This window comes from Macaca thibetana, chromosome 8 (assembly GCF_024542745.1).
Source record: "Macaca thibetana thibetana isolate TM-01 chromosome 8, ASM2454274v1, whole genome shotgun sequence".
In the NCBI taxonomy this organism is placed as follows: domain Eukaryota; kingdom Metazoa; phylum Chordata; class Mammalia; order Primates; family Cercopithecidae; genus Macaca; species Macaca thibetana.
Genome location: NC_065585.1, coordinates 127016200 through 127033831, shown reverse-complemented (window position 1 = coordinate 127033831; position 17632 = coordinate 127016200). Strand labels below are relative to the sequence as shown.

Sequence of the window (17632 nt, the reverse complement as noted above, 5' to 3'; positions counted from 1 at the left end):
CAGCCATTTGAGTTTTCAGCCTTGCTGGAATCGTGTTTCAGTTATAAAAAGGCCATACCAATGAGTTTTAGAATGGATATGCGTTCATCTGAATCTACCCTAAAAGAGCAAGTGCTGTGTATCCACAGGAGTCTGGCGTTCAATCTAAAAAGAGGAGCAAATGGTATCTCAATTCTGAGAACTGTTTCTCACATCAAATTGCATTCGCTTGAAAATAGTGGAAGTCGTTTTGGTGCATCTATTCCTGTGATTCAGTAACGCATATGCTTTATCTTCTCATCATAAAAGACGTAAACACTCTTATATGAGTTTCCTGGTTACTGAAAGAAGACACGAGTGAAGAGGTATTTATGCTAAAGTGAATATCCTCATTATCTTAGTCACCGATCTACTATTGTAAGAGGAAGTCTATGCTAATTGCGCAATAAACACATTACAATGGAACTTACATAAAATAAACTCTTGTCTTTTATTCATTTTTTGAATGATTGTTACCTCACCTTGGGAGAACAAAATACACTCTTTGTGTTGCTGTTGGCTAGTACAGAAAGTATTGGTATGAGTTAATTTGCCATTGTTGTGAGTAGAAAAAAATTACTCTTTTTCTCTGCTTGAATCCTAAGACTAGTTACAAGTTTTCAAAAGATATAAGATGATATAAGAATAGTATTTGACTTTTTATACAGTAAATTATGACAGTGACATGTAAAAGGTATAGAGAAAAAAATATTCTCTGACACTGAAGGAACATTTATAGATTTATAGGCACTTGTATTAGAGTTCTACCAGATATAGAGATGAGACAGAGATAGAGATAACAACAGATAGAGATGATAGAGATAAAGAGAGATAGATGGAAAGAAGGAGGAAGAGAGAAAGGGAAAGGGAGCGAGAGAAGGAGAAAGAGAGAGATTTCAAGAAATTGGCTTCCACAATTATAAGGGTGGCAAGTGCTAAATCTTTAGGGCAGGTTGACAAATTGGACAGTCTCCTGCAGGAGGTGACACTGTAATCTACACTCAGAGTTTCTTCTTCCTCAGAGAAGCCTTGGTTTTGCTCTTAAGGCCTTTCAACTGATTGGATGATGCCAACCCAGATTATCAAGGACAATCTCCTTTACTAAAAGTCAACTGATTATAGATGTTAACCACATTTACAAAATATCATCATAGTAACACTTGAGTTAGTGTTTAATTGAAAAACTGGGTACTATACCTTAGCCATGATGATGCATAAATCTGACCATAACATCCATGACTAAAAAGGTACTGTGCTAGCGTAAAGAAGTCTAGATCAAGTAAGGCCTCCTGGGGCTTAGAAGCTGATAGAGAGAATCATGTTTGGAACATGACATAATAAAATTTGTTATAAAAACAGGAGTCTGTTTGGCAATCAGACTGGATCTGTAATGCATATTATAAAGATATCACATGCCCAGTACAAACATAACACAAATAGGAAAAGTTCTGAATGGAACCTACTACATACTAAATTACTACATGATGGAAAAAGCATCATCAATCAATCCAAAAATTGTTGATTATTAAGGAAATCGGGCCGGGAAAATTGAGTACTAGGGAAAAAAAATTGAGTTTGGCACTGTTATCAAAAATTGATTTGAATAGTTGTGAAAAGTTAAATGTGGAAATTCTGATAAAATGGCAATGTAGGAAAAGCATCTAACACTCTTGACCAAATCCCTACTACAACACCAACTCCCGCCGACCACCACTGATGCTTGAGGAAAACAAGTGAATATAAAAATAAGTAAAATCTTTTATCAGCACTGAAAACTAGCAAACTTGTCATGCACTTTTACCAATTTTGAAGAATTGTTGCTATACAAAGCACATGTGGGATCAAAATAAAAGAAGGAATAAGTTCAAGATGGATCACTAGTAAATGCTCACTGCTCAATCCACGGTCAGAAAACCTTAACAGAAGATGTCAAGACCTTCTAATTCAGAAAGTTAGGAGCAACATTAAAACAACCATACTGTTTTTTAGGGCATTCTCCTTCCCTGGGTGGCTACAGGAAAGCAGGTCAGACAAAATGTCTTTTATTATGTAAAGTAAGATAAATGAATAAGAAAGCTGATAACTTAGATATAAAGGATATGTTAGAAAATGTAAGGGAATATTTTATAACACTCTAAGCTAAGTGGCTCACACCTGTAATTCTAGCACTTTGGGAGACAGAGGTGGGAGGATTGCTGGAGTCCAGGAGTTTGAGACCAGCCGGGGCCACACGATGAGACACCATCTCTACAAAATTAGAAAATTAGCAGGAGTGGTGGCATGCACCTGTAGTCCCAGCTGCTCTGCAGGCTGAGGTGGGAGGATCGCTTGACCCCAGGAGTTCGAGGTTACAATGAGCTATGATCTCCTTTCAGGAGACCACCAAGAAACACATGCATTATTGGGGTAAAAGGACTATTTTAGGGAAATTCAGAAAACTAATGAGTTTTGCTTTTTGATTAAATTGATTCGATGAATGGGCTGTGTTCAGAAACAGGAGCTCAACAGGAGAGGCCATGAAGCAGTGAAGTGCTAGCAATGGGAAGATACCTTGCTTTGGAGGTCAAAGGGGCACACACCAAATCAGTGAAGACAGGAACAAAATACACCCGAGTTCCCAAAGGGCAAGAGGACCTTTGATGATATATGAGTTCCACACATTTGACACATGACGTACCCACTCAAATTAAGGAAAGGTAAAGAAATTGATTAATTAATCAAAAATATGTGCTTGAGATGAGTGGTTAACAAATTAGTTCACAATATTTTAATTAAATATTAAAACTGTTAGAACCCCAAACAATATACAAAATAACTTCCATAATCATTAAGAATTTTTTAAGAAACCACAAATGACCTAGATGAGAGAACCGAGGAATATTTATGTAATCTTAGTCCTTCAGTAAACAGAGACATATCAGAAATACTTCATAGATTTGATCGAAAAAATTATTAAAATCATAAGCTCAATCAAAAGGTAACAGGGAAAATTTACGGACTGATTTCTTCTGGCATCGTTTTTAATTTAATTATTGATACCAAGCATTATTTGTATAGCAAGAATATTAACTGTTTTCTGTAAAAAGTGTAGCAATGAACATAAACAGTTAATTCCCAAGAAAACAGCCATAAAATAAACATAACTTTTGATCCTGTGACTACAGTTTTAATGTAAGAAATGATGAAGGATGTAAACAAGGGGTTGGCGGCAAAGATATACAGTGCACCACTGTTTTCTCCTCTATTGGATATAACGCCCAGTGTTCCCATGATGTAGGCACACTAAAAACTCAGTCTTCACCACTATCCAATGTATCCCTGTAACCAAAAACCACTTGTGCCTGGAAAGCTATTGAAATACAAATAAACTTTTTTAAAAAAACATTGTTTTAAATGGCAAAATGTTATAAACAAATAAAATTATCTACTAAGGTAGAAATAGGTGAATTATGGCCACAGAAAACTTGATAATCAAATTCTAGACATCTATTAAATTGAAGTTATTAAAGAATAGTTAATAAAACTTTCTTAAAAATATATTAAATGGAAAGTTTAATTAAAAGTATATTATCCTACCCAATCTAAATTGTATGATAGACATTTCCTAAGCAGTATCTATGAATTTCCATGAAAAATGAGATTTAAGACTTTTTTATCTTTTTGCTTTTCTACATATTATGTAATGAACAATGAACATACATATGTAAATATACATTATTAATTATCTAATTATCTAATGAAAAGAGGAAATAAGCTAATTTTGAAACCACCTTTCCAATTTATAAATTTTTATTTTAATTGCATGCAATTAATATGTATTAGGTAAAGAGTAAAGAAATGATTAGAAAGTATTTTGCAGAAATGTATAGAGAACATTTGCAGAAAGCTAACAAATTGAGAGTCATAGCTTCGTCCTAGAAAACTTGCCTTATTGCATATAGAAGTCTGGACCATAATGAACCATATCCAGACCTCAGGGGGAACTTGCATATGGTTCAAAGAGCTATAATCAAAAAGATAAGTCATTTACGCGCACGCGCGAACACACACACACACACACACACACGCATACATGTACACTCATGTATACACCCAAAATACAATTATGAAGTAGAAAAGAGATAACTGTGACAAAGTATCCAGGCTTGGAGTTGGAATATACTCAGTTCTTGGTTTATTCTATGAAAGGAGCCTCCTTACCTGTTCTTTTCTGTTGTTCTAGACTTTACTGTCCATGATATTCTTTCTTGTCCATTTTCCTCAATGGTCACACACGCAGTAGACTTTCAAGTCACATCTTGGTGACTGCTTTCTACTAATCTGGTTTTGTAACTTAGCCATGGCTTCAGAAGCCAAATAATGGCAGGCTACTACAAGCCAGGCTTTTCATTTCTTTGGCACCAACTCCTCAGAAACTTCTGTTCTATTTGCCTCTAGTTGGTTACATATTCACATTACCATAGCTGAAATTTTCAACTGAGGATAACTTTTAAACCTGAAAACTCTGATCATTTATTTACTGGTCTCTGTATTCTTACTACTCTTATCCCTTTCAATTTAGTGGTGGTCATTTTGACATGTCCTTTACAATTATGAAAAAAGAATATCCCTTAGATAACTATTTGTTAGTTTCTGGATGGTGTCTGTGGTCTGTCAAAGAAAAATTCAGGGAAGCTGCTTGTGAGGAGTATATGGGCTTAGAATGTTGTCTCCAGCGACACTGTCCGTCAGAGCCATCTCATATAAAGGCTTCATTTTGGAATAAGAAGCAGTTGGCTTTTCCAACACTGGATTTTAAAACCCAGATGCTCCATTATTAGATTTCATTCTGTTGACAACCTTTTCATCTCACGAGCAAAATGATGTATTACCGCCCAAATTCATTTCACTAATAGTACTTTATTATAAAAGGTAAAAATATCCAACATACATCAAATTTCTGCATTTTTCTTAACATGTGCTCTGTAGGCATACAAATTGACTTCCAACGTGTCACAGATAATGGATTTGCCACACAAACTGGTATGACATAGTAAGTGTCACCTGCTGGCAAGCCTGCAATATCTATACCCTTGCTATTGCCACCCAACCACTGATACTATGCATCAAGTTTTAGGTTCTGTTAAGGGATCCCATTTCCAGACATTGTACTAAGGCTAGTGATAGTTCAAATATTGATTTGGACTCCTTAGGGAATCCTTTTACCTTAAACAAAATAGATGTCACAACAAGTTCAAGAAAGTAGGTCAACTCTCCTCTACTAAGCCCTCAGGGACACAGACAACTTCTGTCTTTATCACATGCTGTTAAAGCACAATCCAAAATGTCATAGCTCACTGTCATTCAGATTTCATTGACCATAGTTTAGTCACATGTCCATACCTAGCTACATAGGAAGCTGGAAATATAATCCTTAGCTGTGCTGAGTCCAAAAGTCTATGATGTATGAAAAGGGTTGAATGAATACTGACAAAAAACCAGCAGTTTGTATCACTTACATAAAATGCATATTTAACTAATCAAAATGATGAGTTCCCCAAAGGAAAAACTGGCAGACAGAAGCAAAAAAATTCTAAAAAGAAGAAAGAAAAGTCATTAAATCTTTTAAAAGTAAACCTACCTAGTGATCCAATAATGCAACTGGAAACAGTGAACATATACATATTGCTATGAAATTTAAAACAGTCTAAAAAGTTATAACAGCTGTTGTCATCATGATCTAAGTGAGATGTACATTTCCATACTGTTAGAAGTGTGTAAACTTGAACAAACTGCAGGAAACAAATTGGTCATCTGTCTCAAGAGTGTTTACATTATGCAGTCTTTTGGTGCAGCAATTTCATTTCTAGAAATCTACCTTAAGGTAACAATGATAGATGAGATAAGAGGTTTTCATAAAAGAATGCTCACTGACACTGTATTTACAATTGCAAAAATTTAAAAATCTAAATGTCCAACAAAAGAGAATGACAAAAATAATCATGATTGAGACACAGACTAGAATAGCAATCAGCTGTTGAAAATGATGCTTAAATAGCATATTTGACAAACTTCTCTAATGCAACACTTGAGTAAAAATAAACATAGGATATGACATTATTTTATACAGTGGAGTCTAAACTGTGATTAGGTATTAAATTTTATATCAAAATACCTCAAAATTATAAAGCAAATTGTATTTTTTATAATTTTTTGCATTTCCATGTTATCTACAGTGTATGTGTTTTAATTTAAAAGATCAGAAAGTCAATGATGTTGTATTCAAAGTTATTTAGATGAAGACGACTATGTTCTTAAAATTCAAAACTTTAAACCTCAGCATATCATCAGGAAATAGTCTTCATTTGCTCAGTTCATAACTGACTCTAATAGCTACTTGGTCATTTGTATTTTCTTTCTCTCTTTTGCTGAAGTTGTTAACTCATTAAATTCATGAATATTTGAAAAACGAGTTTCATATGAAAGAAAATTCCCTTATTCATCCTAAGCTTTCTTTGGTTAATATATTTCGCTATTCAGTACAGAGTCCTGCCCACATGCATAGTGACATACATATCTTCTCTTTGAGCTCAACCAGTCAGAAATTAATATTTTTACCTTTATGCTGATTTGTCATGATATATGGAATGAGTTAATGGCCTCAAATTTTATTCTCATTGACTAAAATTATGGAGAAGAAAATTAAGGGCAGACATATTGTTTAAATAGACATGAAAAATATACTTTAAGTAATTACAGAATGGCAATGGTTAACCTTCTCTGATTGTGCCAGACACCACACTAAGTGCTTAGCAGTTCTTGGCCTATTGTGCGCTTACATCAATTCCCTGAGGCAGGTACTATGATTAGCTTCATTTTAAAGGCGAGGAGTCTGAAGCACAAAGAGTTATATACTTGTCCAGGATTGCTCAGCAGTGAGGGGTGGAGTTGCGACCCAATCTAAGGCAATGTGGCTACAGCGTCTGCACATTTGGCCAGATCATAACACTGTCTCATCATATCAAGAACAATGATAGAATCAACCATAAGTTTTCAACAGCACAGCCTGTGGTAACAAGAGAAAGTTATGTCTTCCCTTATTACAGCTAAAGAAAATAAATTGCTTCTATGTTGATACCATCAGAGAGAGTTTCTCATTTTTACTTTTAGCAGATCTGCTGTGGTACATTTGATAACTCGGCAGAATCCAATAAAGGGAATGACAGAGGGAATATCAGATTCAGAACAGACATAGCTGGTCAGAACAATAATAAAACATTTTATCACCCTGAGTAGTAAGCATTACATAACATCAAGATATGCATTCATGAATGTGTATCTGTGTGTGTGTGTCGTGTCTTGATATGCCATATATCTGTCCTTTGAAGTATCTTCTTCAATTCATCATCCAGCTTCAAATTCAGACCTGCAAAAATGCTCTAGGCAAAGGGTGTCCTTTCAACTGATCTGTTTGTTATTGTAATGAGAGCACATTTTATGGGCATAGTCCAATATTTTAGAATTAAGAGCATATACAAAAAATGATACAATATTCAGTGAAATGTTCATCAAATCCATCCAGCTGCACCAGAGGCAGCTTTTATGATTCTCAAAAGGAAAGTCAGAATCCTTGGAACAATAAAACAACTGCATTACGTAACTGACATTTGATGAGGTGAGATAAATGTTCCTTCAGATTTCCAGAGCTGGTATATCCAAAGTAGCAGGTCAGTGTAGAGCAGTGTATGCCTGTGTGCATGTTGTACGTGCACATCAGCTACCGTTTGGTCTAATAATTGGAGCCCAGCTATTGTGCTGCATGATGCTCTGATCTAATTATTGCATTCTGCCATTTCAGGTAACTCTGACAAGTCATCCTGTGCATATGCCTCACGACTTTAATTGCAAGGAGCTGAAAATAAAGCTATTTCTCAAGTTTTTTTGTGTCTTCAAGTGCCACAGCATCCACCTCTCAGAACTCTTTACATTCCCTTTATACTCTATTTAGGGTTTCATTGAAATCTATTATATTTCACATCATACTGAGAGAGGAGCAATCAAGTCATTTTGAAAGATACCAGCAAATATCTTGGACCAAATTCCAGAGGTAGTTTTAATGCTCCCAGGATCATTTTAACATTAAACCCTATAGACCTAGGATTGAGAAACCACTCCTTTCAGAGTGGCCATAAAATATACACATATCTGAGATCTGGGGGAAAAATAATGACTCAAAAATATTAAAATAAATAAAATTTTTAAAAAGTATGTAATTTCTACCAACACATCATTGTGTCATCCTGTGCACTACAACTCCATTATTAGTTACATATGAATTTTGTTTTTAAATTTTGATATATTTTAAAGAATGAGAAATAACATACAATTGTCATCATTAATTAAAAGAACCTAGTTGCCTAAGCCCTATTTTAATTAATAGTAGGCTTGTCACAATTCTTTACTGTGGTTCTCCAGATGTTCAAATGTATGAGTTAGTCATTTAACATAAATGATGTATATCATTATGGTCTGTTGAAGAGTTGGCTAGTTTGGGTTAAAAATCAACTTCTAGGCTGGGCACAGTGGCTCAAGCCTGTAATCCTAGCACTTTGGGAGGCCGAGGTGGGCAGATCACGTGGTCAGGAGATCGAGACCATCCTTAACACTGTGAAACCCTGTCTCTACTAAAAATACAAAAAATTAGCCGGGCGCGGTGGCGGTTGCCTGTAGTCCCAGCTACATGGGAGGCTGAGGCAGGAGAATGGCATGAACCCGGTAGGCGGAGCTTGTAGTGAGCGGAGATTCCGCCACTGCACTCCAGCCTAGGGGACAGAGCGAGATTCCATCTCAAAACAAACAAACAAACAAACAACAACAAAAAATCAACTTCTAAGTCTGCACCCTACCACCAGTTACACAAGGGCAATTAGAATTAAGCAGTTATGAAAATTCTGCTACAAAACCAGAAGACTCTTTTGGCATGCTGAACTTTATGCTATATTCATAGCCAAAGGAGATGCCTTCTTTTTATTAACAAGCATCACTTCTGTTATAACCCTGGTTCATAACCGTGGCTGCACATCAGAATCCCACATAGAGTTTTCAAAATTACATACACCCAGGCCTCACCCAACACCTCTGCATCAGAATCTCAGAGGAAGGCCCAGGAGTTTATTTATATTATATATATATTTTTAAAATTACTGGTGATTTAGATGTACTGCTGCTGTGGGAACGAATGGCCTAACAAGTTAAAATGGTCAGATTTCACTGATGTCTTATCATCAAAATGAACTTCAACGTGGCTGACTGTGTCATTAATGGTGCAATGTGTCAAATTTGGTCATGTTTTCAAGTGCCATTTCTGGTTACATTGCTGCCTTGTTTTAAATAGACTGAGGTCTTTTTGTAACTTCAGCTGCAAACAATATTTTCTGAGAGTACATGAGAAATATCAATTTTCTGCAGAGATTATACCACCCCCTAAGAGAGTGAAAAGCCACTATTTTACTTCTTTAATGCTGACAAGGCATCTAAAGGGAGACCATTTATCTTTCCTGATAGTTCAGGAAAGGAAAGACAAATGCATTGTCTCCTTACTGTAGTATCAAAACCAAACAAACAAAAACCAAATTAACTCACCAAATGTGTGAAACAATGACACTTGTAATGAGAGCCTTTTGAGATAATAGAATAAAAATATTACCTGTTAAAATGTACACACTGCACTTTGAACAGAATGACAGTTTATTCTCTTATATTCTACAACCTTAAGAACGATTTACTTTCTCTTCATCTTCACACTCTGTGAGAATGCTTACCAACACATAACAAGAAACTCTTCCCAAATTCCGACAGCAAAGTAACGACGCATTTGAAGAAAGGGAAAACAGCAACCTGACAACATTCAGTCTTTCCACTGATGACCCCACCCTTTCAAAGTCCGTTCAAAATAACAAGTCAAGAATCACTTGAGGTCAGGAGTTCAAGACCAGCCTGGCCAACATGGTGAAACCCCGTCTCTACTAAAAATACAAAAATTAGCCGGCGTGGTGGAGGACACCTGTAATCCTAGCTACTTGGGAGGCTGAGGCAGGAGAATCGCTTGAACCTGGGAGGCAGAGGTTGCAGTGAGCCGAGACAGTGCCACTGCACTCCAGACTGGGTAAAAAAGCGAGACTCCATCTCAAAAAAATAAAGAAATAAATAAATTTTAAAAATAAACCTTTTGTGTTAGGGTCCTAGGGCTCCTGAAACAAAGTACCACAAACAGCATGACTTAAAACATTAAAACAAAAACAAAACAGAAATGTAATCTCTGGTTGTTCTGGAGGCCAGAAGTCCAAAATCTAGATGCCCACAAGGTTAGTTCCTTCCGGAGACTCTGAGGGGGAAAGTCTGTTTCCTCCTGACTTGTTTGCTGCTGACAAACTTTGGTGTTCCTTGGCCTGCGGATGCATAATTTCAAACTCTGCCTCTGTCTTCACGTTTGCATCTCTGACTCTTCCAGTTACCTTCTTATAAGGACACTGGTCACTGGATTTAGGACCCAGCCTGATTCAGTGTGACTGCATATTAAATGGATCATATCTGCCAAAATCCTATTTCCAAATAATGTCACATTCACATAAGGTCCTGGAGGTTAGGACTTCAACGAATATTTTGGGAGAACATAATTCAATCCACAACACATGCTTTCATTAATTACACAGTTTTAAAAAATAATTTGCCAACTTCGAGTTTGAGTAAAACAATATTTCATTTACATTCCCCAATCCAGCCCCATTTAAATGAGGTGATCTTGAGTAAGCTACTTAAGCCTGCTCAGCCTCAGTTTACTCATTTGCAGAAGACCGTCTCACAGAACTCAGATGAGGACTAAATATGACAATGTATATAATGCACATAATAATACTACTTACTGAAGACTTATCTAATCCAAAAGTATTCTTTAAATGAACAAATTGACACACTAAAGATTTGAATGACTTCCTAATGGCACCAGAGCTAGGAGTGAAACACCTCAGATAAACACCAGATTTCCTAAATCTAGAATACTTCCCACTACATCATTTGGCGCTTTTGAAATTATAAAAATACAATCCCAGCACTTTGGGAGGCCGAGACGGGCGGATCACGAGGTCAGGAGATCAAGACCATCCTGTCTAACACTGTGAAACCCCGTCTCTACTAAAAATACAAAAAATTAGCTGGGCGCGGTGGCGGGCGCCTGTAGTCCCAGCTACACAGGAGGCTGAGGCAGGAGAATGGCGGGAACCCGGGAGGCGGAGCTTGTAGTGAGCCGAGATGGCGCCACCGCACTCCAGCCTGGGCAACACAGCGAGACTCCGTCTCAAAAAAAAAAAAAAAAAAACTGAATCATTTTCCCTTTTATTTGTCAATGTTATCTATGTTAGTAAGCCTTGGTCAGAAGAATGACTTAACTTTAAATTTTGCTTTGCAATGCAAGAAGCAAGCAGATATGCTATGTGTGATCTTATTTCAATAAAGTTGCAAAGAGAGAGAAATCAAGTATTCACACATACACAGATACAATGCCTCTGAAATGACACCTAAAAACATCATGTGTGTAGTGTGTGTGTGTGTGTGTGTGTGCATGTGTGTATACTTGGTTTCTGTCTCTTTGCAACTGTATTATCTTCTACTTACAATGTAGTATCCACATTTCTTCAGTTTTCTTCAGCTACAAGGAAGCCTGGAGCATCACCAGCCATAGGCATCCTCAACTTCAATGGAGGCAGCCAGAATAAAAAATTTGACAGGGCTTATTTAACTAACACTCTTTCACCTGGAACGCATTTAAATTTGGTAACTGCAAGTACAGCAAATATGACTTTGCCAGCTTTACTTATGCAGTAAGCCTACTACCTTCAAATAAAGTGACCGTAACTCCGTTACTAGACCAGGCAACTCGACTATTTCAGTTTTCAATAAACTGCATTTAACTCTCACAATGTCAACTTAGCTATAATCAATGTCAACAGAAAAAATGATTTTATGTTATTAATATAAGACTATTTCGAGCTAATCATATTATTTACTAATCAATTCAGCATTTCTTGGCTATTTTAGTCTTTTAATATTTGATTTTAATCTTTAAAATTGCATTATGAATCAATTAAAATAGCCTGATTTAATTTCATCTAGACTTTTTTTGAATAAACATAATTGCTTTTAAAAGAACTGTTTTATTGTGTAACTATATTTCTGCATTTCTAGATGTAATGGGAACCATTTACTCTAAAGGAATTAAGAGATTTATTGTCAAGAATTCTGCTATGTCATAAACTAAAACATAAAATGGAAAATCACTATGAACTTACTATGAAAAAGTGATAAACTTTGTTGTCTAATGCTATGATTCATAAAGCTTTACTCAAAATCCTCTGGCTCAACTTTAGAAACCTTATAATCAGTTTTTCCGTTTAAACCTATAATCACTTTCATTTTTCATGTCAGCAGTTTGTGACACTCAGAATTCTTTCCCAAGTATTCTAATTTCATCAAAAATATGTAACACAGAGAAGTTCCCCTTCTACGGCATACAGGATAAGCTTTCTCAATGTTAGTAGGATTGTCCTGTCTTTTTCAGGTAAATCGTCTCAAAATGTAACTCACCTGATATTTATAAAACTTACAAGCATTATAATAATTTTGATATTTTTGTATAACATGCAATAATCTGACATACAGGTATTAGTACCACCAATTATTTTTAAATCAGGCAGGTTTTGTGGGTAATTCAAAATCATATTCAAAAAGATTAAATGAATTAAGATTCAATTACCCAAATATTCTCAAAATGCCAGGCAATATGATAGCTAGTATCTATTCTTCAAATCACCCACCTCAGTGATTCAAAAAGCAATAACCCCACAGGGAAATGGCACAAGAAACATCAATTTGATGTTCGAAACTTGGTTGATCTTGCCATTTATGTCCCTATAATTTCTATCTTCTTAAAAGCAAAAAAATTTTGTGCTTCAAATAGCATGAGTTCACTCTTACACAGGGGAGGGTAACAATATGTGGTTTACTTCCAATTCAAAGTAAGGAGAGAGGACAAAAGAGGAACTTTACAGTAAAGAAACCCAACAGACACTACTTCTGCCAGCTGGTCAAGGTCAACGTCAACAATCATAAGTCATGTTGACGGTATGTATCCTTGATATAAGGTGATGAAGATGATGTTATACTTGTTCTTCCTTCCAATGACTATAGCACTAGTTTTATCATAAGAAAATAATCAGACAAATTTCAATATTGGGCATCCTATAGAACATCTAACCAGGATTCCTCGAAATTGTCAAGGTCATCAAAAACAAGAGATGTCTAAGAAACTGTGACAGCTAAGACAAGCCTAAAGAGACATGGCAACAAAACATAACATGGTATCCTGAATGGGATCCTGGTGCAGAAAAAGAAACACTAGGTAAAAAACAAAAGAAATCTGAATAAACCGTAGATGTATATGTTAATGACAATATACAAATATTGGTTTACTAATTGTAACAAATGCCCCATACTAATGTAAGATGTTAATAATAGGGGAAAGTGCATGTAGGCTATGTGAGAACCCTCTTTACTGGCTTCTTAATTTTTCTGTAAATCTAGAAATGTTCTAAGAAAAGGAAGTACATTAGAAAAATCCCAAAAAGTCCACCTGGGAAAAAAAAAAAAAAAAAAAGAAAGAAAAAAGGCAAGTGAAGGCATAAAACGCATTCACACATTTTCAACAAAAAATCTACTGTGGGCCGGGCGCGGTGGCTCATGCCTGTAATCCCAGCACTTTGGGAGGCCAAGACGGGCGGATCACGAGGTCAGGAGATCGAGATCATCCTGGCTAACACTGTGAAACCCCGTCTCTACTAAAAACACAAAAAATTAGCTGGGCGCGGTGGTGGGCGCCTGTAGTCCCAGCTAGGGAGGTTGAGATAGGAGAATGGCGTGAACCCGGGGGGTGGACCTTGCAGTGAGTGGAGATTGCACCACTGCACTCCAGCCTGGGCAACAGAGCAAGACTCCAGCTCAGAAAAAAAAAAAAAAAAAAACTACTGTGAATTAATAAGATCTCCTTAATCATTTGCAAAGAGAATATACAGATACTCTTTATTCATGCAGAGATTTTTCTCTTCCTTTCTTTCTTTCTTTTCTTTTTTTTTTTTTTTTTTTTTTTTGGAGACAGAGTCTTGCTCTGTCACTCAGGCTGGAGTGCAATGGTACAATCTTGGCTCACTGCAACCTCCACCTCCCAGGTTCAAGTGAGTCTCTTATCTCAGCCTCTGGAGTAGCTGGGACTACAAGCGTGGACCACCACGCCTAGCTAACTTTTTTCATTTTCAGTAGAGAAAGTGTTTCACCGTATTAGCCAGGATGATCTCCATCTCCTGACCTCGTGATCCACCCACCTTGGCCCCTCACTGTGCCAGGATTACAGGCATGAGCCACTGCGCCCGGCCTTCTCTTTCTGTCAAACAAACAATGAATACATGTGCAATGATTTTCAGAAAGGCAATTTAGTTAGAAGAAGATATAAATCAAGAATTATGCAGAAAATATAGGCCAATGGGGCTAGTATCATTAGTAGTTTTAATTAGTAGTTTCTTGCTATTAACCTACATATGTCATCAGATGAGCTCCTCAATGAATTGGTCCTCTTTCTTGCTTTATGCCACTGGGCTCAACTTAATTTCCCTCTTAAAAATTTGCCAAAAACAAAAGCAACTGTCCATCACATGTCACCTAAATGGGAGTAGATACCTATTTCATTTAAGCAAAGGACACTTGTTAAAACACAAATATTTTTACGTGTCAGCGAAGATGGCATTGCGAGTTGGCACATTGCTCTCAGATTCTCATTACCACCCTGCTTGATTGCTTGCTTGCTTGCTTGCTCTTTCTTGTTTTTAATGTAAAATTCTCTGTTGAAGCATAACAAACAAATAAGAAAGTTCACCCCACTGGATTTTCAAAGTGAATATATCCACGAGATAAGCACCTAGAAACAGAGCATTACCGAACCCCTGAAGCCCCAGTGTGTCCCCTTCCAGACAGAGGCCTCCAATGGTAACCACTATCTCAAGATCTAAAAGAATTGGTTTGTTTTGCTTGTTTTTTGAAATATATATAAATGGAATCCTACAGTGCATATTTTTTGCCTGTGGGTCCTTTTACCCATTATTACATTTGTCAGCTTTATCCATGCCACTGCATCTTCAAAATTTTTCTGTGATTGAATTATGCCATTGTATGAATATATAACAATTTACCCATTCTACTGGATTGGGTTGTTTCCAATTTAGCACTGTTGCAAATAGTACTGCTATGAATGTGTCTATAATTGTCTGTTATCCTTTTGTTAATTTGGCTGCACCTTCATAGCCTGGCATCTCCAGGGAAGAAGTCAACTAAATATTTCCTGAAATCAAAAGCCCATGTGTTTGTGCAAAATCATTTTTAAAATTTTGCATACCTGTAATGACACCATTCAAAAAGGGCCAAGGCCACATTTTTCTCAGTCTACTTAGTAAGTGATGAAACTGTTCCTCTAAATGTAGGCAAGCAAAGAAGAAGAATGGTGGTATTGACAACAGAAGAGGCTACAGTACAGGCAGCAGAGAAGCTTAGCATCAGTTGATGTCAATGCAGTGTAGCAAGTGGGCATTTAATGTTGTGGAATAATACAAGAAACCAACAGAGGCCTGAACAAAAATAAATTCCTGTTTTGGGACATTTTACCTAGCTATTGCCACACAATAACTTTGGACTCATTACTAGGCCTGTTTCTTTGGTCTGATGACAAAGTTCCCCTTCAGGAGGAAAGACAGGATTTCTGCTGCTTTCCAGCCACTAAAACCTCTAGGTGGTAAGTGTATATGTGCATGTGTTGAAATCCTCATATTGAAGTAGATCTTGTTAATTACTACATAATTGAGTTAATCCAATGTTGCAGCAAAATATTCTTCTGAATCCCAAATTGTCTGAGATGCAAATTTGGCACTGAACATCATCTGAAACTCTCCTTGCCAAATTTGTTTACTGAAGCCCAGGCGAGAGTCTGTAAGGAATAATTTAAGCATATACAGACAGTTCCAACTTAAGACGGTTCAATTTACAATTTTTCAACTTTACGATGGTGCAAAAGCAATATGCGTTCAGTAGAAACCATATTTCAAACACCCATACAACCATTCTGTTTTTCACTTTTGGTATAATATTTAATAAATTATAGGAGATATTTAACGCTTTATGATAAAAATAGGCTTCATGTTGGATGCTTTTGCCAAATGGTGGGCTAAGGTAAGTGTTCTGAGCATATTTAAGGTAAGCTAAGCTTAGCTATGATGTTTGGTTAGGTGTATTAAAAACACTTTTGACTTAATGATATTTTCAATTTACCATGGATTTACTGGGACATAACCCCATGGTAAGTCAACGAATGTCTATATATTTATTTTCAACACCTATTAATCATAATAGTATTTTAAGAGAAATTTTACAAGAGAGATGAATTACAGATTCTGAGGCTATGACGTGGCCATTAAATAACCTCTGCTGACAAATTCAGAAAACCCTTAGAAAAGAAAAAAGTTATTCTCCATAATTCCCTCTAAAGGAAAAGAAAGTAATCAAGGTACCAACTTTTTCTGAGTTGAAGTAAAATTGATCTACAAGGTCTTTCATCTGTTTATACCCGAGGCAAAAGATTGCAATCAAGGTAAGAGCTTTATTTTACAATAAGGCGTAAAAAAAAGATGCTTTTGTGTAGAGAATTTGGTATAGCCTCAGAGTTGCAGATTTTTCTAAACCTCCATAGGAGGAACATCTCTGAGACAGAGATAACATTGGCCAAAATTTTGAGTCCTCAAACCTTTAGCCTACACATTACCTCCCTAAAAGGTGCCAAAGAATAAATGCAGAGGAGGTGAGTGGGCAGAGAGACATTTCTCAACACTAATCACGATTGGGCTCCAAATTCTTGTCTTCTCTCTCACTCTTAAGAGAGGACTGGATCAGATGGGCCAAGAATGCCATTTGCTCCTAGAGCACACATAAGGAAGATGAGACCAAGTTTTTTGTGGTAATTTGTAGAGGACCACGTGCTCGCAAAGGAGATGTTCCCGATAGTTATGCTCTTGCAAACAAAGCATGATGTTTCTTCTCTACAAAGGGGAAGAACAAAAGAGTCAGCCGCAAACAGCAGACTCTGGGAACTGGTTAATGTTTAAGCATCTTGAGAACTCAGAAAGTTAGGGAAAGGTCAGAAAAACAACTCATAACATAAAAACAACTCGTGTCTTGTGACCTGGTAAAATTCCACAAGCGTGTATAAAATAAAGCAGAGCGTGCTGCTCGGGGCGGCCGCCACGTTTGTCTTGTCCTGTGTTGTCTTGTGTGTTCATTCCTTTGTTTAGGAAACACACGGACCCCAACAGTAATTAAATATTTTACCAAATGGGAAAGGCTTAGAAAATTACTAGCTGGTAATGAGCAAGCAATAAACGTGAGCTTTCATTTGTATCATTCCCTAGGCTTGCTACCTGATCCTGACCCTAGAGCTCTTAATATTCTGATGGTGATAAGGGGCATAAAAACATAAACCAATAAAAACAGT

General features: G+C 36.6%; 1 long non-coding RNA gene across 1 annotated transcript in view; it reads right to left on the bottom strand.

The window, feature by feature from the left end:
• The window catches only part of LOC126960615 (uncharacterized), a 246259-nt gene that overhangs the window by 161265 nt on the left and 67362 nt on the right, over positions 1-17632 (bottom strand). The window lies entirely within an intron of this gene.